The 22,566-nt window shown below is 43.9% G+C and overlaps 1 protein-coding gene across 1 annotated transcript in view; it reads right to left on the bottom strand.

Annotated features, from left to right (window-relative positions):
• Nucleotides 1–22,359, bottom strand: part of LOC136619895 (speedy protein 1-A-like) — a 29,472-nt gene extending 7,113 nt beyond the window's left edge. Inside the window, exon 1 of the mRNA XM_066594621.1 lies at nucleotides 22,336–22,359. The gene's annotated coding sequence lies outside the window, so the exon portion shown is untranslated. The remainder of the gene's footprint in view (nucleotides 1–22,335) is intronic.
• Nucleotides 22,360–22,566: the final 207 nt, after the last annotated feature.

Consider the following 22,566-nt stretch of genomic DNA (forward strand, 5'->3'; position numbering starts at 1 on the left):
TATGGTGGCCATGTCTGCGTGCCCTGCTGCTCCCCTCACACAGAGAGTGAAGCAGCAGCGCACACTATCTCTGGTATAAATTATACATCTCCCTGTATGCTGTATATAATTGCACCCTTTATGCACAATTAAGAAACGCATCAAAAACACATGCGTTTTTTTATAGTTTATGCAGTTTCTTAAAAACATACGTGGTCTTTGAATACTGCATGCAGTTTTTTCATGTGTTTTTCTTAAAACATGAACACACCCTACGTATACTCTCACACGTGTTCAGAAGACGCAGCTCGAAATTGTGGCATTTTTACCGCATTTTAAAGCTGAGTTTTTGCACACATGGCACAGCGTTTGACAGCGCTATTTAATGCACCCCATCATTGTAATGGGTAAGGAGGTACATTAAAATGTGAAAACGCAAAAATAGAACCGACAGCTCTCGAAAAACGCAACATTAAAAACACCACGTTGAAGTGCAGTTCTGAGTAACCCCATTAAAATCAATGACAGTGATGTACCACAGCTAGTACAGCGCTCGGGATGCTGCGCTAATAGCGGTAAAAACTGGTGTGTGAGAGCGACCTAAGGGGCTACAAACAAATATTCATGTATAGTAGGGAAAAATGAGTCTGGATATGGGTACGGGGGGAGGAAGGAGGGAGGTGGGCGAGCTGAATTTTTGCACCTAGGCACCCCTGTTTCAGACTAACATACATAACAACCAGTTCTGAGTGAAGGGATACCAGCTTCCTTATGCAGAGGAACTCATATATATATGCAGCAGACCAGTGGAGATTGGCTGGCTGGAGAAATCCACACCCAACCAGTACAATTATTCCACACCTGTGAAGGTGTATTCCTGGAAACCCATAGAACCACAGGTCCCAGCATGCACACCCTGAGAGAAAGCCTATCTTAGAGGCACCCTTATTCAAAAAATCATGCAAGTCATACAGAATTGGAGTAACATAGACCAAGAGCTTAAAAAAATTAATTGAAACAGAATCCATGTTCATGGATCATAGTATGCCCGCAACATTAGTTAAATGGAAGAAAGGCCAGGAGGCATTGTATAATTACACTTTGGAAACTGCAGTCAATAATCTAAACTTTATGGCACAAGTTACTATGAAGGGGGGCGGGGGCTGGCCATATGCTAGCAATCGTAGAGGAGCTCTACTTATATCACAGGCCTGAAAAATACCCAGGGCTCTATAGTTCTGAAAATGGACTCAATCAGGGAGACATTGTTCCCCTTCAATGCCTCTCTGTACTCCTCCACGCTACAACAGACTCGGGAACACCTGTCAACTATAATGGGACCCTGTGTGTCACGAGAGCATTGTGAATTTCTGGACGCTCCGCTAAGTCTGGAGGAACTCCAGGAGGCAGTGGCACCCTACAAAATAATAACGCTCCAGGTGTTGTTGGTTTGTCTGGGGAGATATGCAAGAAATTTGGAGAACTGTTGCTCCCACTCCTACTAGAACGTAGATGTGAGCTATTCCCATCCATCAAAGTAGAGAATTGGGACATGCTGGTGCTATCCATGCTGGTGCTATCCATAGCTTTCTATTTACATCCCTATTAGGATGTGATATTAGGGACTGCAAGTCACCCATTTCCTTACTGGACAAACGGACAGACCCAACAATTCTATGCCATTTGCCAGAGCAGATAAATCTGATAAAAGAAGCATGTATGGTCTTAAAGGGGTTGTCCCGCGAAAGCAAGTGGGGGTATACACTTCTGTATGGCCATATTAATGCACTTTGTAATATACATCGTGCATTAATTATGAGTCATACAGAAGTTATTCACTTACCTGTTCCATTGCTAGCGTCCTTGTCTCCATGGTGCCGTCTAATTTTCAGCGTCTAATCGCCGGATTAGACGCGCTTGCGCAGTCCGGTCTTCTTCTTTTCTGAATGGAGCCGCTCTTGCCGGAGAGCGGCTCCTCGTAGCTCCGCCCCGTCACGTGCCGATTCCAGCCAATCAGGAGGCTGGAATCGGCAATGGACCGCACAGAAGCCCTGCGGTCCACCGAGGGTGAAGATCCTGGCGACCATCTTCACCAGGTAAGTAAGAAGTCACCGGAGCGCGGGGATTCAGGTAAGCACTATCCGTTTTTTTTTTTTTTAACCCCTGCATCGGGTTTGTCTCGCGCCGAACGGGGGGGCTATTGAAAAAAAAAAAACCCGTTTCGGCGCGGGACAACCCCTTTAAGGTCCATAAGGAGGACCGGAACAGGAAGCCTTAAGGTGCATAAGGGGGCTCGGAACAGGTATAGTAACCTGGGAACGTAATTGCCACGATACAGCCAAAACAGGAAAGTTGCAAATTCTGTGGCTATCCATGTCATATAATGAAATAATGATGCCATGCATTGCAATGAACATATAAAAGTTTATTATTACTAGCTGATACACCCGGCTTCGGCCGAGTTAAATTGGTACTGGTGTTTATCTGGTGTTCACACAAAAAATCTTATGAAGTCGTGATTACTTTAGAGATACCGGGAAAAAAATATGTTCACCATTTTCCATGAATCTTTGCGTTACCCAGGAAACACCACGTGAAGGCAACCATGCGACGTTTCCTTTATATAAAATGCCATCAGGAAGTGAGAGAATTAGATTAAGTACATAAAATTTGGACGCTGATTCTTTTGCGCTTAGAATTGAATAATTGAGGTGGGACCCATTAACTTTTCCTATTTATGACATAATCAATGCCTGTGCCAAATTTCCAATTTCTATGACAACGGGAAGTAAAAGAATTAGATCCATACGTAAAATTTGGATGCTAATTGTTTTGTGCTTAGAATTGAATAATCGAGTTGGGACCCATTAGCTTTTCATATTTATGACACAATCAATGCCCGTGCCAAATCTTAAGTTTCTATTACACCAAGAAGTGAGAGAATTAGATTTCGTACGTAAAATTTGGACAATAATTCTTTTGTGCTTAGAATTGAATAATCGAGTTGGGACCCATTAGCTTTTCATATTTATGACACAATCAATGCCCGTGCCAAATCTTAAGTTTCTATTACACCAAGAAGTGAGAGAATTAGATTTCGTACGTAAAATTTGGACAATAATTCTTTTGCGCTTAGAATTGAATAATCGAGTTAGGACCCATTAACTTTTCCAATTTATCACATAATCAATACCCGTGCCAAATCTCAAGTTTCTATTACACCAAGAAGTGAGAGAATTAGATTCCGTACGTAAAATTTGGACGCAAATTCTTTTGCACTTAGAATTAAACAATCGAGTTAGGATCTATTAGCTTTTCCCTATTTATGACATAATCAATGCCTGTTCCAAATTTTGAGTTTCTATGACACCGGGAAGTGAGAGAATTAGATTCCGTTCGTAAAATTTGGACGCTAATTCTTTTTTGCTTAGAACTAAACAATCGAGTTGGGACCCATTAGCTGTTCCAATTATGACATAATCAATGCCCGTTCCAAATTTCACGTTTCTATGACAAGTGAAAGTGAGAGAATTACATTCCGTACCTAAAATTTGGACACTAATTCTTTTGCGCTTAGAATTGAACAATCGAGTTGGGACAGTCACAGTATAGAGCCTTCGATATCTACACATCTCTGTGTGCGGTAAATTAGCCACAGTTCTCAGTGCTATACAGTGGGGTAATTTATTTTGGCCCTGCTCTATCCTTAATCTGACATGATGAGGAGTAGGGGTAAGGGTCGAGGACATGGATGTTCAAATGAGGGTGTGGGCGCAGGCCGAGGTCCTGGGCGGGGTGCATCACAGCCGGCCGCTGAGGGATTAGGAGAGCACCAAGTCCCTACACTCCCCAGCTTCCTATCACAATTTGCGGGTCCGCGTGGTAGACATTTATTAGAAGAAAAACAGTGCAAGCAGGTCCTGTCATGGATGGCAGATAATGCGTCCAGCAATGTATCAAACCCCCAGTCTTCTACACAGTCCACTACTCCCGGCCTAGGGGTTGCACCTCTGAATCCTCTGGCTGCTCCTTCTTCCTCCCAGCCTCGTCACTCAAAAAATGACAGATTCTGAGCAGTAAGACTCCCAGAAACTGTTCTCAGGTCCCTGCCAAGAGTGGGAAAAAACGGTTTCTCTCTCACCTGAGGAGATTGACGTGACCGATGCCCAACCTTCAGAAAGTTCCCAGAGCCCGGGTGATGAGGCAACTGTCTCAAGAGCTTTTTGTGGATGAGGATGATGAGACATAGTTGTCTTTCAGTGAGTTAGTAGTAAGGGCAGTAAGTCTGAGGGAGGAGCGCACAGAGGATTCGGAGGAAGAGCTGCTGGACGATGAGGTGACTGACCCCACCTGGCTTGCTAAGCCTACTGAAGACAGGGCTTCAGAGGGGGAGGCAAATACATCAGCAGGACAGGCTGGAAGTGGCAGTGGGGTAGCAAGGGGGAGAGGCAGATCCAGAGCAAAGAATCCATCAACTGTTTCCCACAGCACCCCCTCGCGGCAAGCCTCCGTGCAGAGGGCTAGATGTTCAAAGGTGTGGTTGTTTTTTAGTGAGAGCGCGGAAGACCGATGAACAGTGGTGTGCAACCTGTGCCGCACCAAGATCAGCCTGGGAGCCACCACTACCAGCCTGACCACCACCAGCATGCGCAGGCATATGATGGCCAAGCACCCCACAAGGTGGGGCGAAGGCCATTTACTGCCTCCGGGTCACACCACTGCCTCTTCCTCTGTGCCACAACCTGTGCCACAGATCCAATCCCCCTCCCAGGACGCAGGCACAAGCATCTCCCGGCCTGCACCCACACTCTCACCTCCACAGTCCTCCACGGCCTCTAGCAATGCCTACCAGCGCAGCGCTCAGCTGTCGCTAACACAAGCGTTGGAGTGAAAGCGCAAATATGCCGCCACCCACCTGCATGCACAAGCTTTAAATGTGCACATTGCCAAACTAATCAGACTGGAGATGCTGCCATACAGGCTTCAAACGGAGGCTTTCGAAAACATGATGGCGGCAGCGGTCCCATGCTACTCGGTGCCCAGTTGCCACTGTTTTTCCCCGTGTTCCGTCCCGCCCTACACCAGCACATCTCCCGCAACATTGCCTGTGCCCTCAACAACTCAGTTATTGGGAAGGTCCACTTAACCACGGACACATGGACAAGTACTGGTGGGCAGGGCCACTATATCTCCCTGACGGCACATTGGGTGAACTTGGTGGAGGCTGGGACCGAGTCAGAGCCTGGGACCGCTCACATGCTACCCACACCAAAAAAAGCGGGTCCTGCCTTGGTGCTGGTATTTGCGGCGTATTATGCCTCCTCCTCCGCCACCTCCACCTCTCAATTCCGAAGTGTGAGCACGTCGCTAGCAGTCAGTAGCACCTGGCGCGGCAGCACAGTGGTGGGCAAGCGTCAGCAAGCCGTGTTGAAACTAATCAGCTTAGGTGACAAGAGGCACACGACCTCCGACCTCTGGCTTTCACCGGTGAGCCTCCAACTGGGCATGGTCGTGTGTGACAACGGCCGTAACCTGGTGGTGGCTCTGCAGCTTGGCAGCCTCACACACGTGCCCTGCCTGGTGCACGTCTTTAATCTGGTGGTTAATCTGACCTGCTCAGCAAGGTGCACCGCATGTGCGCACATTTCCGCAAATCGACCACGGATGCTGCCACCCTCAGGACACTGCAACGTCAGTTTCAGCTGCCAGAGCACTGACTGCTCTGCAATGTGCCAACGAGCTGGAATTCTACACTGCACATGTTGGCCAGGCTATATGAGCAGCGTAGAGCAATTGTGGAATACCAGCTGCAACATGGGCGGCGGAGTGGTAGTCAGCCTCCGCAGTTCTTTACAGAGGAGTGGGCATGGATGGCCGACATCTGCCAGGTCCTCAGAAACTTTGAGGAGTCTACCCAAATGGTGAGCGGCGATGCGGCCATCATTAGCGTTACCATCCTGCTGCTTTGCCTGCTGAGAAGTTCGCTGCTTAGCATAAAGGCCAAAGCTTTGCAGTTAGAAGAGGAGACGGGGGATGACAGACCACCCTCACGTCTTTATTTCAGCCGGTTTTGGAGGAGGACGAGGAGGAGGAGAGGGAGGGTGAGGATATTACTACTCCTACTACTACTAAAACAGCATGTCATCACACTGAGCTGCCAATTTCTATGCAGTTCAAAATGCTCTGTTTAAAAGTTTTATCAGTTTTTAAAGTTTTAAAAGTTAAACTTAAACCAATTTTTGTGGAGGTCTGCTACAGAAATGTTACAGGGGTCCGCCTATACTGTTGCTACAGTAATGTTACTGGGGTCCGTCTATACAGTTGCTACTAAAAAGGTTTGAGGGGTTTGCCTGTTTGCCTATACTCTTACTACAGAAATGTTACTGGTGTTCAACTATACTTTTGCTACAGAAATGTTACTGGGGTTCGCCTATACTCTTGCTACAGAAATATTACTGGGGTCCGCCTATACTCTTGCTACAGAAATGTTACTGGGGTCTGCCTAAACTCTTGCTGCAGAAATGTTACTGGGGTCCGCCTATACTCTTGCTACAGAAATGTTACTAGTGTTCGCCTATACTTTTGCTATAGGAATGTTACTGGGGTCCGCCTATACTCTTGCTACAGAAATGTTACTGGGGTCCGCCTATACTTTTGCTGCAGAAATGTTACTGCGGTCGGCCTACACTCTTGCTACAGAAATGTTACAGGGGTCTGCTAATACTTTTGCTACAGAAATGTTACTGGGGTCCGCTTATACTTTTGCTACAGAAATGTTACTGGGGTTCGTCTATACTTTTGCTACAGAAATGTTACTGGGGTCTGCCTATACTATTGCTACAGAAATATTACTGGGGTCCGCCTATGGTGTGGGTGCACAAAGACTTCCCATTGCGGTGTTTTACCTGTTTGGCACAAATACATTGACTGACTAGGGTAGAAATGTGGGCCGAGGTACTTGACGGGGTGAAACTCTGCCATGTTTGGGCACTCTGTTTTCCTCATGTGTAATACCATCTTTGAGTTCCATTGGCTCGCCTATGCTGTGGGTGCACAAAGACTTCCCATTGCAGTGTCTTACCTGTCTGGCACAAATACACTGACTAACTAGGGCAGAAATGCGGGCCCAGGCCGATGTCCTTGGCGGGGTGAAACTTTGCCATGTTTGGGCACTCTGATTTCTTCCTGTGTAATACCATCTTTGTGCACCGACAGCATAGGCAAGCCCAAGGAACTCAAAGACTTCCTATTGCGGTGTTGAGCTATCTGACACCTACACAGAATTAATAGTGTTGGGACACATAGATTTCCCATTGCTATGTAACTCACGGCACCTTGGGTCACACAAGGTGGAGGCTGGGACCGAGCCTGACCTTGGGCCTGATCACGTGCTTCCCACACAGAGTATTGCTGCATTGTGGAGATGTGTAGAAGTGCTGGCACCTGAGTCCCCTTTATGCCCATGTTTGCGGCTCCTGATTATTTTGTCACGGAGGAGGCACAGGATTGGAATGATGATCATATGTCAATTTATCATCAATTCTCAACAGCATTGTGGGCTATCACCCACACTTTTAAAGAGAGTTGCTGCCTGGCCCTGCCAACCCTCTGCAGTGTGTGCCTCCGGTTCCTCCTCATCGCAGACGCACTTATAAATCGACATGAGGGTGGTGTGGCTATGAAGCGAGCGTGTGACATGAGGGCAGCTGACCACTGCGCAGGGAAAATTTTGTGTGCGCTGTGGACGCAGGATCGTGCAGGGGGTTGGACAGCAATGCCAGCATGTAACCCAGGAGAAGAGGCAGCGGTGTCACCCATAGGCAGTGATTGTCCTTAGTTGCAGGTAGTGTGTTGCTTAGCTAAGATGTGCCAGCGCATGTGCCTTGCTAATGAGGGTTTGTCCCAAGTAAATTGTTGGGGGGGTGACCGCCAGACTCTTGCCCCCGTTTTGGCTTAATAGTGGGACCTGGGAGCCTCAGATGCAGCCATGCATGCTGCCCCTGCCCTTCCCTATCCATTTCTGTGGTGTTTCCATGACTTTCTGATGTTTTCTGGTGTTTGACAAGTCATCACCTATGCGGAGCATCAGTCCCATACAAAAATGCTCGAGTCGCCCATTGACTTCAATGGGGTTCGTTACTCGAAACGAGCTCTCGAGCATTACGAAAAGTTCGACTTGAGCAACAAGCACCCGAGCATTTTGGTGTTCGCTCATCTCTAATGGCTACTAAGACACAAGATGATGGGCTACAAATACCCACTTTTATACATTTTTACCACAAGTCCCTACTCTAACAAGACAACTAACAACAAAGGAAGAGGAGACCCTGCCTACAAGTGGGGCGATCGTCCCGATAGGGACAGACCCATGCTGGAGCTCAGGTGCCAACTGTTTTGCCCTAGATGGTAATGCGCAGGAGCACCAGACAAGGGAAATACAACATAATACACACTTATCAGGACAGTTCACACCTCATGTAGGCAACACCTACAGATATAAACTGAACAGGATATTATTCACACCAAATGACAACAACATAAGGCGTATACCAAACTGGACAGGGCATTGTTTACACCTAGTGCAGTCCACACTTTTATCTATTAAGATAGGTTATCAATATTAATGTCCCAGATAACCCCTTTAATATATTCTACCATTTGGTGTATAAGGCTCCTATGCAGACCTATGTGTCACTATGGTTACAGACTACAAACCCTGTGTAGTCTGATTCTGCAGTTATATTCACGTCCATCTTTTCCCTACTGCTTGCTAACTAACATACATTCAGTAGGTTTATTGATAAACTGAAAAACTTATGACTGTCCAGCTGCTGCAAAACAAGAATTCCCAGCATTCTTTTATAGCCGCAAGATGCTGAGAAATGCAGATTTGCAACAATCGGTTAGGGATAGGGTGGAGAGCACTGCATTGGAAGAAGATGCGCTACAAAGTGGCAGCAATATTGCAAGCTATAGCAACTGCATCATCATGCTGCATTACAACACTGCACACGACCAGTGCTGGCCTTAGGTTAGCTGGCACTTTGCAGAATTGTTTTTTAGTGCCCCTTGTCATAAAGAAAAACAATATACTGTATATTGCACTATTAGCAGTCTGCCTGTATTCTGCATGTGCATCAAAATAGCTCAGAGTATAAATACTGTAGCAGAATCATAGTCATAACATAAATACAGCACCAAAACCAAGTTCATAACATATACACAGAACCAAGCTCATTACATAAATACAGCCCCAGAACCCAAATCATAAATACACCACAAGACAACCTTAGTATATAGATATAATACCAGAACAAAGCTAAGTACATAAATACGGCACCAGAATCGAGCTGAGCACATTAATACTTTACCAGAACCAAGCTCCGTACTTAAAGGGGTTGTCCCGCGGCAGCAAGTGGGTCTAAACACTTCTGTATGGCCATATTAATGCACTTTGTAATGTACATTGTGCATTAATTATGAGCCATACAGAAGTTATCAAAAGTTTTATACTTACCTGCTCCGTTGCTGGCGTCCTCGTCCACATGGTGCCGACTAATTTTCGGCCTCCGATGGCCAAATTAGCCGCACTTGCGCAGTCCGGGTCTTCTGCTGTCTTCAATGGGGCCGCTCGTGCAGAATGCCGGCTCCGTGTAGCTCCGCCCCGTCACGTGCCGATTCCAGCCAATCAGGAGGCTGGAATCGGCAATGGACCGCACAGAAGAGCTGCGGTCCACGGAGGGAGCAGACCCCGGCGGCCATCTTCAGCAGGTGAGTATGAAGACGCCGGACCGCCGGGATTCAGGTAAGCACTCTCCGGTTTGTTTTTTTAACCCCTGCATCGGGGTTGTCTCGCGCCGAACAGGGGGGGGGGGGGTTAAAAAAAAAAAAAAAAAAAAACCCGTTTCGGCGCGGGACAACCCCTTTAAAATCAGAAGTAAAACTAAGCAATAGACTGACATCAGCACCTCAGAATGTCAAGGGGGAGGAAGCAGAGCCAGGAGGAAACTGATTCATATAGTGCCACAAGGCGCTGCCACGCACAAGGTGAAAGATCATCTGGCTGGGTAAAACTAAGTGGGATGATCACCCCCAGCCTACATTTACCTGGCGCCCCCCTACAAGCTGGTGCCCTGTGAAACTGGTGTGACTGCATGGGTTAGAAATAGCTATGGCCAGCCATGCATACGACTCTGGATGAGCTGGTATGCTATAAGGTCGGGCAGTTTGTAGCTGTCCTAATATATCTCCATTAACTATATCAATACATCTATTACATAAGTTCACCGCAGCTACCCACCAGTTCTATCAAGGAATAATTGACTCTGGGATTCGAAGATGTGTAATTGTGAAGATATTCGGCTGGATGGAGGAGTCTGACACTAGTGAAGAAATGCTCTTTCTCCTAAATATTTACAATTTATTATACTGTTGGGGTAAATTCTGCCGGAGGATGAGGCCAGAGTAATATCTAAGTGCATTTATACTTAATGAGCTGGGGGAGCTTAGAGACTCATCAGTATGGATTTCAGCACATCTTGTATGTTATAGATGAATTTGCCTATATTATCTTTTCTATTCGTGTTTTTTTGTTTCTTTCTTGATTTTTGTCTCATTTTGCATTAGATTTTTTATCCGGTCTTTGCAGGTTTGTGCCTATCACCTCACTGCAGCAAACAGCCCAAAGCTCGAATCACATCATACCCTAATAAATCTCTTGACTTCTCTCTGGTTGAAATCCGTCTCCTGTCGCAGTCATATATTTTCTCACTGAGTTATACACTTTCCTCAAACTTGGTTTGTTTGAGTCTTAAAGAGAAACTGTATTTTAAAGGAGCTGTCTGGTTTAGGAAACCTAAATTCAGAAATCCTGTTAGGAAATTTGGAGTCAATAGAGAGGGCTGTTTAGGATCATCATCTACTAGTCAAAAAACAGAATGGTTAGGAAGAATTTCTCACTTTGGAGGTCCCAAAATGTACGTGTGTAATGTGATCCAGTTCCAGCCTTGGGAAAGATGGCAGCCTCTGCAGAATTGTTTTGCACCCCTCCATCCCAGGAATAAGAAAAAAATATACAGTATATTTCACTAATAAGCAATCTGCCTATATTCTGCTTCTGCAGAAAGCAGTTACATAGCTGTTTTTGTACGAATATGCTGCTAAGTAAATAAATAATGTATCAGAACCAAGCTCATAATATAAATACAGCACCAAGCTCACAATACAGACACAGCACCAGAATCAAGTTCATCACACAGATACAGCACCAGAACCAAACTCCTACCACAGATACAACACCAGAACCAAACTCCTACCTCAGATACAATACCAGACCCAAACTCCTACCTCAGATACAACACCAGACCCAAACTCCTACCACAAATACAGCACCAGAACCAAACTCCTACCACAGATTCAGCACCAGAACCAAACTTCTACCACAGATACAACACCAGAACCAAACTTCTACCAAACATACAACACCAGAACCAAACTTCTACCACAGATACAACACCAGAACCAAACTCCTACCACAAATACAACACCAGAACCAAACTCATAACACAGATACAGCAACAGAACCAAACTTCTACCACAGATACAACACCAGAACCAATCTCCTACCACAGATACAACCCAGAACCAAACTCCTAACACAGATACAACACCAGAACCAAGCTCATAACACAGATACAGCACCAGAACCAATCTCATAACACCGATACAGCACCAGAACCAAGCTCATAACACAGATACAGCACCAGAACCAAACTCCTATCACAGATACAACACCAGAACCAAACTCCCACCATGGATATAACACTAGAACCAATCTCCCACCATGGATATAACACTAGAACCAATCTCCTACCACAGATACAACACCAGAACCGAACTCCTACCACAGATACAACACCAGAACCAAACTCCTAACACAGATACAACACAAGAACCAAACTCATAACACAGATACAACACCAGAACCAAACTCATAACACAGATACAGCACCAGAACCAAACTCATAACACAGATACAACACCAGAACTGTACTCCTACCACAGATACAACACCAGAACCAAACTCCTAACACAGATACAACACAAGAACCAAACTCATAACACAGATACAACACCAGAACCAAACTCATAACACAGATACAGCACCAGAACCAAACTCATAACACAGATACAACACCAGAACTGAACTCCTACCACAGATACAACACCAGGACCAAACTCCTACCACAGATACAATACCAGAACCAAACTCCTACCACAGCTGCAACACCAGAAGCAAACTCCTACCACAGCTGCAACACCAGAAGCAAACTCCTACCACAGATACAACACCAGAACCAAACTCATAACACAGATACAGCCCCAGAACCAAACTCATAAAAAAATACAGCACCAGAACCAAACTCATAATATAGTACCGGAATCAAGTTCATAACATAAATATAGCACCAGAAGCAACCTCTTACATCCAAGCTAGACACCAAACACCTCATCCTGATCGGAAGTAATTTATTGACCTAAAAAGGATGGTCAATAAATTACCAAGGCTGGCAATGAAATCCTAGCCCTGGCTAGTCTACCACCATTGACCAGGCCTTGTTAGAAGTCGCTGAGATTCATGGACTTTCCTTCTAATGTGGATTCATACTGAAACTAATCCACAGAAAACTTGGCACGTGACTTTTTGTCGCACTCCAGGGTCATGGGTCTAATTTCCTTACAGGGAAACTTCAATCATGAAAGGACTCGGGTCTCTAATAAAGTGGCGAATCAGTGTATATAAGACCTTGCTGGATGGTGAAGCTGGTGATTTAATTGTACGCATCCCATGTTACACGTTTACATTCATTTCTAAGGGAAACAGATGGTCATTTTACCATTTTATTGCAATAAGCATATAAAAATGCACACTGTGTGTACGCACTGGAATAGCCACAACGCCATGCTATGCATTTTGTATTCCATATTAAAATGACCATCTGTTTCTCTTAGGTGTAACGATTGAACAACAAAATCATCTGCTGCCGTGATTTTTAATACCCATATTTAGGCATAGTTTACACTAAGGTTAATACCCTTTTAATATACCGCACTTATATATAACGACAGGCAGCATATCGCGGATGAATACGACGATCTGTGCAGAATAATGTTTAATCACTTGCTATAGGACATTCGGTAAATACCTAGAGTGAATACAGCGTGGCAAATCCTACAGTTTCTTACTTTACCGCATACTCACAGTAGTATTGTCAATAATAACTGTATATTTAAAGGGACTGCCCCCTTTGACAATCCCTTTTTGCTTGAGGGGACACCAAATGATAAGATGATCACAGAATTTGCTGATGTTGAGGCCACCAGTAATCTGTGGAGGAAGATGGCAGATATTTAGTTTCCCTGCAGTGCCCCCACAGGGTAAATGAAGTATTACACAGTTCCCATTGAAATCAATGTACTGTCCTTCCAATGTATAGACATGCTAGGTCCTCCAGATTGGGCGGTGTTTTTTGTGGCTCTTCTCTGCAGTATGGCTGATCACTGCCCGAGTATTTGTGCTAGATTGGTGGGGGAATATATATAGGTGAATAGTGTCTTTTAATTAATTTATAACATTTATGTAGAATCCCTTTAAGAGACTGTCAAGACGGGCTTCCTGCTTTTCTGAATGGACTACAAATGCCTAATTGGTGCTTATAGGACATTAGCACACCCCTTACTACTTTCCCAACTGCAGTTTTTTAATGAGTTATGAAATGCATGATTTGGTATTTTTTGTTTGCAAGGGTATATTTACACAAATGATTTCTCTGTCCGATATTCTGACGTAAAAATCAGACCGAAATCAGATGGAAATAAAGCATATTATTTGAAATGGTTATATTCACATGTGCGATTTTTTTAAATTGGACAAACAGTCTGAGATAAAAAAAAAAAGTTACAGCATGTCCTATTTTTTGTGATATTTGGCCAAAAATCGGGCATTTAAGTCTATGGGTGTGTTTAAAAAAAACAGATTGCGATCCCTTTTCATTGCATGTATCCATGTTAACCTTAGAAAAAAGTATGCAGAATCAGGAACTGTGCAGAATCCACCATGCTTCTTTTTTGGGGCTTAAACATTGGGTAAAAAATCGTGAAAAAGTAAAAAAAACAAAACCGCAGACGTGTTGAATTGGTCTGATTTTATTAGGACTGAGCAAAAAAGCCACCCGTGTGAACACATTCTAAGGGCTTATTCACAAGCAAGTCCCCGCTGTGTGGAGGAGATTGAATCGGCAGAAGTGGCACTTACGCAATGCCGCTCCATTAACTTTCAGTAGGACTGCCGGAGATAACCGAGTACAAAGCGCTCAGTTATTTTCATCACCCCTTCAAATGAATGGTGTGGTGGCCACACATGTGCGACCTGCGCACCATTCAATGACATCACTGCATCAGCCAGCAGTGAGGAGGACTGCAGAAATGGGACCCCCTGTTCTCGGGATCGGTGCGGGTCCGAATGGTTGGACCCCAAACGATCTGTCAGTCTTTACCCAGCCAGTGGATTCCATGTCAAATCCACATTACGTTTAGCCGTGCCCTAAGAATATGCTCAGATGAGCAAAATTACCATCATAAAAATCAGAAGCGAATTTCAATGGAAATTCATGTTAGAAATCTATGTGCTAAAAATCTGCTGTGGATCCTCACAGGGTAAAATTAGCTTCATTGCTTCAGGCTAATTTGCATTTGGATATCTCGCCTCAACAAGTGACATGCAATTTTTTTTGCTTCTGTCGCAGGGGGAGGTGATTCAGGATACGATGCAGCAGATGGGGCAAACCAAGTGTACAATATTTAAGAATGCAGAGATAAAAGTGAACAGTAGGAGGATAACGGTTAACTAATTAAACTATCAACTTGAAGTCCCTAGACGCCATCTACTGCTAACTAAAACATAGGAACAGTAATACTTTGTGTAACAGCAGCAATACCCAGTGAACAATGTCAATAACACTCCGCTAGTAACAGTACGGTTTCACAGAAATACAGGTCACTGAATATAATGCAGTTTCCCCTTTCTGAGGTTAACGCTCCAGTGCAGTCCAATAGAAAAGCCAATTATAGTATATCTTCGCAATATCTCTTTAAGGCTCATGCAATATCCCAGGCAACATTTAATCCTTTCCTTGCCGACAACTATCTCGGTCTGTATACAGGGGCTCAAGCCACAGAAATTTAGCAGTAGTTCAGTTTCCCAATGTACGCTGTGTCTCACTGCAGCAGGCCTGCTGGCTAACTATTTTAATCCAACTGATGTGCACACCTAATGTTTCTGTCGAGGCTGTCCTCACTTACAGTTTGATGTGCAGGAGTTGCAGCTTCTACAGACCCGATCTCTTCCTCAGCATTGTCCGGGATCAGGAGTGCTACTCTCTGCTTCTCTCTCTGCATGACACTTATTGCAGCTGCTGCACTCTGCTCACTAAAGCCCATGACGGCTCCTCTCTGACCCAGGCAGCACCATATTCAGCCTCCTCAGCCATCAAAACATCTTAGCTCTGCTCAACACACAGCAAAAAATGTTCTTTTATACTCAGCATCAGCCAATCAGCAAGGGTCCATTGGGCATCTTCTGTTCAGTTTGGAGCTGCCATCTTGGTGCTCCATTGTGAAGTCCAGTACACCTTAGGCATTGCCACACCTCCGGCCCTTTCACAGGCAGCATTAACCACTTAAGGGTGAGTCCCTTACATTTCCATGACGTTGATATCAGACCAGAAAAAAAAAACATGCTCCATGATCTATGCTATTGATTCCCATTCAAATGAATTAGTGGATTTGATGCAAATTGGCATGGATTCCATAGAAAATGTCAGTTAAATTCCGCCAAGTGAACACAGTGTAAGGCTAGTGGCACACTAACATATATTTGGGCAGTGCGCTGTCCACATAATTCCATGGATAGGACACAACTCCATTCTCCTATGGGGCTATACACAGACATTTTTTCACATGGATCTATGATGGTGTACATTTACGTCTTGGATGTGTAGGGATTATATGGCATGGGATCACTAGCCAATCCCACTCCATACTAGGCAAGTGATGGTTGTCTGTAATAGCCCACACCCCCCATAATAACTATCAGTGGCTATTAGCCCTCTAAATGCCTAAATCGTTGTTCAGAAGTCCCGCTCGACTGCGATGAATAAATGCGGTATAAAGTAATACTGTGGTATTACATAGCACTGTATGATCAATCAAAGAACCGCAAGTTCAAGCAAAAATAAGTAAAAAAAAATAGTTTTAGGCCGCTTTCACACGGTTGTGAAAATTGTGCCAGATTTGTGCGATGCGAGAAAAAAACGAGCAAAAAACGAGCCCCCACATAACTTTATTGATGGAATGATTAAAAGGTTATGGTTGTCAAAAATGGCGGCATAAAATACTTTTTTTCCAAAGATATTTTAATTTTTAAAAGCAGTACAGCAAAAGTAAAACTCTATAGATTTGGTAGCATCGCAATCGTACTGATCCACAGACTAAAGTTACTGCAATGTATACGCAGTGAAAACAACCCCCCCCCCCTCCAAAAATTGGTGGATATGTAGTTTTTTCCCCTCATCTTGCTCCGCTTAGAAGGTGTATCCTTAATGGGTTAATATTGACATGCCAGGGTATAAATGTAGTCACAACTAGGCTTGCTTCGGTCTCACTTTCCAGTTTCCAGTACTTACTCTCTAATGCTGAAAGGGTGCGGGAGTCTGACTGCCATAATAATATCAACCGTCTGGGAAAATGTTGCAGAACAGAACACTATCAATATTCATTCCGTATTGAGCGCGCTCAGTTATGTGTAGCCACATACACAATTTCACAAGACCGGCCCAGATTATGAACGATGTCGTATTGATTTTAATTCGCACATTTAAATTTACTGCAAACATTGTTGTTTTTATGAAGGGATTGATTTAATCAAGGAAGAAGTCCCTGGAAAAACAGATTGCTGCATCGGATTGACAATGACAAAATGAATGTAATGTTTACACAGCACATGGCGGCATCTGGAATGTTAGCTATCGCTTCTGATGGGGAGTATGCATGTATTGGGGCTTTAACCCCTTAGTGCCACGGCCTATTTTGGCTGAAAAAGCCCCCCTCGGCTTATACTCAAGTCAGGTAAGGGTTAATAAAAAAAAAAACATACTCACCTCCCAGCCGGCGTCTGTGTCCCTAGCGGTGGTGCGGCAAGCTGCTTGAAGTCCTGTGTTCCCGGCTGTGATGCGAGAAGCTACTTGAATTCTGCCAGCTGTCCTCCCCTGCCGTCCTCTCTGCTCGGCTCTTCCATCCCCTGCCATCAATGCTGTGATTGGATCGAGCACCAGCCAATCACAGCTGGTGCTCGATCATTCACAGCCAATCAGTGAATGACTGGCACTCGATCCAATCACAGTGCTTACTTACACAGCGCTAATGTCGGTAGATTTGAAAGCCGAGTAGGGAGATGACAGCGGGGAGAATTCTAAAGCAGCTTGCCGCACAGACAGACGCTAACTGGGAGGGGAGTATGGAGGGCTTTTTTTCACCCAGCATATACTCGAGTATAGCTAGGCTTATACTCGAGTCAATAAGTTTTACCAGTTTTTTGTAGTAAAACTTATTGACTCAGGTTGGCTAATACTCGAGTATATACGGTATATATATATATATATATATATATATATATATATATATATATATATATATATATATTTATTTTTTTTTTTTTGTGTGTTTTTTTTTTTCAATTTTGACCAATAGAATCCCTTTTCTCCAAGTTTTTTTTATGCATGGCTGCATTCAAATCCCCATAACTCTATTTTAACATTAACAGGGTTTGCTTTTTGCATGACGGGTGTTTTTATTGGTACCATATTAGGGTACATATGGCTTTTGTGATCACTTTTAGTGCATTTTTTTGGGGAGGCAAAATGAATAAAATAAGCATTTTGGCTACCCTTTTTAAAATTTCTTTTTAGAGCATTTGCCTTGCAGGATAACAAGTGTGTTCAATTTATCGTATGGGTAGTTACAGATGTGACAACACCACACATGTGGGCTTCTTGATTTAATTTTAGTTTTTTTTAAACAAATTTTATTTTCTATTTTTTTAATCTTTTTTTTTTAAACATTTTTATGTTCCTGTAGGGGACTTAAACCTGTGATGCTATGATTACACTGATATAATTGTAATATATTAACATAGTAACATAGTATGTAAGGCCGAATGAAGACATTGTCCATCTAGTCCAGCCTGTCTATCCTACTGTGTTGATCCAGAGGAAGGCAAAAAACCCCAAGGCCAGAAGCCAATTAGCCCTTTTGGGGGAAAAATTCCTTCCCGACTCCCTAATGGCAATCAGACTGTTCCCTGGAATTGTGGCAGCCAAGCCGTAAACCGGGCTATTGTGGGTGGGACCACAGGGTTCTTAAGGTGGTTGTCACGGGTGGTTCTATGATCCCTTCCGGGCAATGGCAAAAACGTGGCTTGTTCAGTCGCGCACAATGTAAAATAGAACAGTCAAATGGTAAACAATGATAATAAGTCCCAAAACAGTGTTGTCACGTGACGCCAGTACCTCTGTTCTAGCAAATGGATATTTGTCATTAAATAAGAGAGTCCATAAACCCAAAAAATAGTTTTCAAACCGGAGGCACACGGTTTCTCTGTACTCACTGAATCCAACTTCGATTTCTCCACAAACAGTACAAGTTAACAGTCTTAGACATGACACTCCTGATAGCCTTCTTCTCTACTTTCATTCGATTACTCACACACACGTTTTCTTAGAAGACACTTTTCCTTCCTGAAATTTAGATGTCCTCAGTCCAAGTTATCTGAGGAACAACTCCCAGGGGTATTCTACTGACAGGGTGGGGCAACACACAACTGTTGCCTCTTTTCCTTGCGTCTAGTTTCTCCTCATGACTTGTCATAACGGGGTGGCTACTCTGTGCTTTGATTCCCTTGAGGGAGGATTATCTCATGGAAAATAAGATAGGCCCACGGCTCTGCGTAGGCAGAAGCAAAAGTGAGCTTCAACCTCCCGCTGATACGTCCGTCTCCACCGACTACATCTCTGCACACTCTTCTACTCACTCTCCACTAGACTCTGCCTCCCAACTTCTTCTAAATTCCCACAACACACAACCAACAAGTGAGACAGGACTTGCACAACAAAGCTTGTTAGCACTACACAGATCACAAACCAACATGGATACACGCATGTACATAAAAGACAGCTTACACATAACGAACATACAACTACGCTAAAGACACCCCAACTCTGGGCCACTACATAATACATTATAGTACTTCTATAATGCAATGCATTATCCATGGCAGGTCAAAACAGATGTGCCACTGTGCCTAAACAGTATCTTCAGTCTTCTGATCAGTAGGGAGCCCTGGGTTGATATGCCCAGAGATCACATGTTGATAGCCTACCCTAAGGATAAACTATGTTTGTGTATTTATGGAAAACCTAAATTTGGGTCAAGCTCTGAAAACTTTTTTATTGTGCCCACATTAGGTCAACAGTGTTGCGCTCATCGATGGGGCCGGCTAAGTGTTCAGCTGTTTATACACCTGGGTTTAAACATCTTAGATCAAATGATATATAATATATATACAGCCTTCATATTGTGGGCATAGTACCACAAATTTGTGAAAATTGCTGCAATAACTGTGGCATGACTGAAATATTTGAATACACCCTAAAGCAATACATGACTTAAAGCAGTTGCCTGGCAGTAAACTATTTATTAGCAATCCTTAAAGCAGGTCATTAGCAGTAGATTGGCATGGGTCCGTCAGCCAGGATTCCCTCTGAAGAGTGTTTTTCTGAGGCTAGAAAGCTCCTGTACTGAGCTGATTTCTGCAAGAAGCAAACAGCATCGTTGCAATTGCAGTGGCCAGTCTTGGTTTTGCAGGCCAAGTTCCCATTCACCTCAGTGAAAAGATTGTAATACTAACCCTGGCCAATTGGAAACAGAGCTGTCTGCTTCCTGCAAAAATCAGCTCAGTGCATGAGTGAATTGACCTGTCGAACAGCTGATCGGTAGAGGTCCCAAGTGATTGATGCCCGCCAATATACTATTGATGATCCTACATGCGAACCTAAAAATCATCGCTCGTCTTTTGCAAGTCCTTTTGTGTAAACGATTTACTGAATAGAAAGCAGAGGCAGAAGGGTTGACTAGAGGGGTGGTTATGATCCAACGAATGATCAAACTACCCAATTATAGCTCAGTATAAATGCATGCTAAGCGAATGATATCAATACTTCATAGTAAGTTGCATACTCTTAGCCATGTAAAAGGGTTCTTACAAACAACCGGTTTCCCATTGGTGAGATATACTTAAATTCTGCTTCAGAGCCTCCCAGAAATGTCAGGAAAACCTAGCCGGAATGCCCATTTAGGGTGCACGTATGCTTTTCTTCAGACTGTGACATCATGTTTATTGGCCACATGGTCCTTCTGCAGCTCAGTCCCATCCAAGTAAATGGGATTAAGCTGCAATACCAGGTACAGGTACTATACCTGGTATATGATTAAGAGGCTCCAGTGCTCCAATGCCTGCTTAATATGATTCCTGTTGGCACACACCTCTCCATGCCTTATGTAAATGGGAAATGGAACAATGCCTCTACAGTGCCACCTATTACAGTCTACTGCACACTTGTGAACTGGTTGAGGGATGCCGGCTGAGGAGCTCTTCTACCTTCTGGTTGGATGTGCCATATTGATTGAGTGGCACAGTGGTACATCCTAGCTCCTGCATAGTCATCATTCCCCTTATCATTTAAGTTGGTGGAGGCACCAGCAGTGCTTCAAAGCCGGGTTCTTGTCTTCCGTTTCTGGGTAGAGTTTAACAATAAAGTCCCAAGTCTAGTTAACCAGGTGTTTCAGTGCTTACCTGTGTATTGGGCTATCTAAGTTCTGTCAAACACTTGATGCAGAAAGTCCTCTTATTAATTTGTCGTCGCACCTGTAGGGCAAACTATTTTCCAGCCAGCATGACTTTACCACACAGGATATCTCACACAGCATCTCCTTTTCTTCAGATCCATCTCTCTCTATTTATGTCTGGTCAATCATTCCGGTAGGTTTTTGCTGTCTCCCGCTCCGGCTTCCTCTTAAAGCAGCCTCACACAAATGCACAACAGAACAGTAAAAATAAAATCCAATGTATCCCCTTTACACACTGATAAGGGGCAAAGCTCTGAAACAGCCTGTCTGTACATGGTTATCTTTCCCTCATGTAGTAGACTTTGCCTTTGGCTCATATTCCCAGCCATTGTTATAAAACTTGCCAAAAAGATCTGAAAATGACTTGCAAGCATGCTGCCTTCTAACAGGCGGTGATGTAGAGGCATTGTTCTATCTTCATATTTGCATATTCAAACTTCTCAGAGGAAAATGCATAAGTCTCCTTACACCTTATAGGAATTCTTCCAAAGGAGAAACTATACCTTTCCTGACTCTCTTCTTACATTGGGCTGTCCGTGGACCTAAAAAGAAATCTATGCTAGCTATGATCTGAAGAAGATTTTTTGAATAATTTACTACAGTTTCTGGCGTAAATTATACTTAATCTGTCAAATCGGGGATAGCCCCCCCCCCCCCCCCCCGTCTTGCCAAGCCACATCCCCTTTTCAGAAAAGTGTCATAAACTGTGTGGATTTTAAAAGGTCGCAAATTTTAGTGCAGATGGAGTTGTAGCAATGCAGGATTCAGGATAAGATGCAGCAGATGGAGTAACCAAGATGTACAATATTTACTTCAGAACAAAGAAATAAAAAAAGGAACAATAGAAGGGTAATGGTTAAACGAATGAACGTTTATCTTCAAGTAGCTAGGCGCCAACTACTACAAAGTAAAATGTGGGAGCAATAATGCCTAGTGCGTAGTCCATAGTAAAGGAATAACTTGAAGAAGAATAATATCAATAACACTCAGTTAAATATTGGTACCATCTCTGAGAAATACAATATATTTTATAGTTTTTTTCTAAGGGTTAACACCCCACTACTATCAGTCTGTTAGAAATGTAGAATATGGAATAAACTCACAATAAGTCTTTAGTTATGGCTCATTACTACAAATGACATTTGTCTCTTCCGCCAGCACCCAAATAGCTTAGTCCAATATTCGAGACTTGAGCACTAAAAGTTGCCAACAGTTCAGCATCCTTGATGAAAGCTCTATTTATTTATATACAACAATTTCTGCTGTGCATATCTACAAACCTATTGGAGGCCAGCCTCACTTACGATTTGTTGCATGGGAGCCGCAGCTGTTACTGACCTGAGCTTGTCCTGGACCAGGAGTGCAACTCTACCACTATTTTCCTTTGGTCTCTAGTTGGTGCTGATCCTCTGTCTGTCCAGGGCTCTTGGGATCGTTCTCTGCATTTGTCTTACTGTCCTTTGGCAGCATATGCAACATATTCCAGGTCCTCCTACCAGTCTCTGTGTAGCCAACTTGGCAGCTTCTCCCTCTGCAACCTGATGCCCCTTTCTAGATTAGGCTCCACTC

This window comes from Eleutherodactylus coqui, chromosome 3 (assembly GCF_035609145.1).
Source record: "Eleutherodactylus coqui strain aEleCoq1 chromosome 3, aEleCoq1.hap1, whole genome shotgun sequence".
Lineage (NCBI taxonomy): Eukaryota > Metazoa > Chordata > Amphibia > Anura > Eleutherodactylidae > Eleutherodactylus > Eleutherodactylus coqui.